Below are 3483 nucleotides of genomic sequence, written 5' to 3'. Positions count from 1 at the left end.
ACAAACGAGACCACGTTTGTGGCCACGTAGAGGACGTGGCACAGAAAGAGTAACCGCCCTCGGCGGTTACCTAGAAAGGCTTATAAAAGAGATAAGAAAGCCAAAAGAGGGGTAAGTTCACATTTTTCGTCAATACGATTATCAATCTACTAGAATTCCACATAAAACTGACTTGATCATCGGAGAGTTTTCCCGGAGATCCTGTCTCCGGTTTTGTTTTGCAGGTAACTACGACGAGGATCATCAAATCAAATCCGGCAAGTTATCACCCCATATTCATGAAAAGTAATTTTCGATAATTCAGGTGTTACTGAAAGACCCCGAGCTTGAGTTTGCTCAACAACCCAAAGGCCCCCAGTACTGCCGGCTGAATTATAATATTAGGCAGGGGCAACCGATTTTAATAACTTGTTTATTTACTTAACTTTTTAATGAGGGATTTTATTTTAAGTCTCATAATCTAACTTAGTCTTGATTTGCTTTAGCATACATCAGACACATACATTCACATACATTGGCGTTATGGACATATCATCTAAATTATTCCGTCGAGCCAGAGACGGAATAAAAGGGAAAACCTAAGGAAATACTAACTATTACATATTTCTCTTTAGGTCCTCCGTCTTCTCCATGGCGACTTGAAATTACATATTAATTTCTATACTACTAAAGAAAACTTCAATTGAATTGAAGGGAATTAGATGAGAGGAGAAATTACAATAGATAGTAGAAAGGCAGGACTCGCAGGCCCTATTTCAAAAATACCAAAAGACTAAAAGAGGGTCCAAATATGTCCATAACTCCAAACATGCATAGACTCAATTAAATAAATTTAATTGGTTGATTACATAACTATTTTATGTAATATTTAGGTTAATCACATTAACTTATTAAATTAACTTTCATCCAATTTTACTCCTAATAGTTTCGTATCTTTATATTAATCCTTAGATTAATATAACTATACAAAACGTCAATTATGCACGTCCCAATTATTTTGATTTCCATTCATTTAACATTTTGATTTACAAATTGGTAAAACAAACTTTTAAACAAATTTTCATTCGACAATCAAAACAGAAAACTATCAATTTCTGAAACATATATATTCAAATATATATAAAACCGATTTTAAACAATTTAAAATTCAAGTGGGTCTTGGGCCGGGCCCGAGGGTGGGCTGCTGCCGATTGGCAGCAGCCCTAGGATAGTTGAACTGCCGCTGCCTTGTGGCAGCGGCGGCCAGCAGCCGCACGACAGTAGCCGCGCGACAGCGGCCAGTCTCGCCGCGAGGCGTGACTCGAGCTGCTGTCGCAATTTTTTTTATAATAATTTTAAATATATATATATCAGTTCTAAAACGGTTTTAAACGATTTTCAGAAAATAGGCAAAACTACTATAGATTTCCGTTTTATCTTTAGAATTAATAAAACTGATTTTATAGTGGTGAAGCTCTTAGCCTAGTGGTTGAGAGCTTACCTATGCCTTGGGAGGTCATGGGTTCGAATCACATCCGGGTCTGGTGGGGAATTTTCTTTTTCACATACAATTTTAACTTATATCTTTTGTGGTGAAGCTCTTAGCCTAGTGGTTGAGAGCTTACCTATGCCTTGGGAGGTCATGAGTTCGAATCACATCCGGGTCTGGTGGGGATTTTTCTTTCTTCTTTAATGTAAGCGCATTGTGCGCAAATTTTTTTAAAAAATCAAACTGATTTTATCAATCTAACTATAAAACTAATAGATTTTGTTATGATGATTATCAACCAAAATAATTAGGAACATACGCATAATCTATTTTAATTAACAATTAATTAAAACTTATTTATCTTTAGAATTAATTAATCAAAACAATTTGTTAATTAATCCTAACTATAAATATTTATTCAATCCTATTGAAAAACTTCTAAATTTTCATATATGAAATAACGGATTTAACGATGGCTCTGATACCACTGTTGGAAATTAGGCTAAGGTATAGCAGCGGAAATATAAAAAATTTAACCTATTTCCATTAACCCTAGGATCCTTTAATCGTTATTTCATATAAAGAGGGATAAGAACAATTACCTTTTGATGATCAATCTACCGTTGTTAATGAAGTGCCCACAACTCTTCACCGAGTTCCCAAGCACGAAATAAAACATGGGAAGATTAAGTTAGAATCAACCGTTGAATAGCAACCAAAATAGATTGCCTCTAATTAATCAATATGAGATCAAGGATAAAAGAAATAGATGAAATCAATTGATCGGAAGGAAGCAGTAGAAAATCTCGTCCTCGAACTGGGGGTCGAAAATTCTCTTTCTTTCTTTAGGGTAGGTTTCGAAAATCACTAGCCTTGGATTAGGGTTTTAGTGATTCGAAAATCACATAGTGGGGGGTATTTATAATCTCTTGTATCTAATTCCTAGTTAGATAGAATTAGGTTACTGAATAGGAATTCAATTCGGAATAGAATTCTTAATTATTATCTCATTATATATCTAACATATTAAGGATAATAATAATAACCTTATTGGATAATAATAGGAGTATTATAATCTAATTAAAACTCTTAACTTATTTATCTCTTAATTAATTTAATTCATAATCCTAATCTAATTAGGATTGATAAAAATCAAATCAATTATTCATGTACATACTACATGAATTTCGACCCCCCCCCCCCTTTGGTCCATGGGCCTTATTGGGCTCAATTGGGCTTCCATCAATTAATTAACATCTATCTCTCTTTTCGGTTCCAAGTCTTATGTGTGACTTATTAGGTTCCTATTACTACTGGCCGTATGTAACTATTAAATTAATTTTCAAAGAATTATATTTAATCTTTGCATAACGGAATGATGTACAGAGTATGTGATTAGCAAGTCCGTAATCATTCCCCCAGAGCCATAAGAAGACAGGTTGATTCTATCGTTAATCTTTCCGTATTAGTTACAGTATAATTCGATCCCTTATCAACTACATCCTTGAACTGAATCTTATGACTATGGATGATGTCAAGTCACATATAGCGAGACGTTCGTTTTACTTGTACAGGCCGAGTCAACTCAAATAGATAGGTTAAGTGAAATCTGTATTTCAAGTCTTAAGCTATCACCTTGCAAGGATTTAGAGTCGAGTCTTCCACAAGCGATCCTTGGATGTATCTCCCATTTATCGGGAGTGATAAATGCTCAATCCAATATATAACGATCCCGCAATCACTTCCTGTGATACCCAACGTCTACTGTTCACACCCCAGAGTCATCTCTGTTAAGGATCGTGTTACACCAGAGTCAAAGCGTCACATTCCGTAATCCAGAATACCAATTAGTATTCCTTTGAGTCTGAGGATTAGTTATACCTATTAATACCAATGAGATGAACAGGTGACAAGGATGAATCTACCCATCCTGTTATCTCAAATCGGATCCCCAATCCTAATGAACTCCCTTTCATTGGATCCACGTAACTGTCCAGATATCTGTATATATGAAG

This window comes from Euphorbia lathyris, chromosome 7 (assembly GCF_963576675.1).
Source record: "Euphorbia lathyris chromosome 7, ddEupLath1.1, whole genome shotgun sequence".
NCBI classification, from domain to species: Eukaryota; Viridiplantae; Streptophyta; class Magnoliopsida; order Malpighiales; family Euphorbiaceae; genus Euphorbia; species Euphorbia lathyris.
This window is presented reverse-complemented; position numbering follows the sequence as displayed.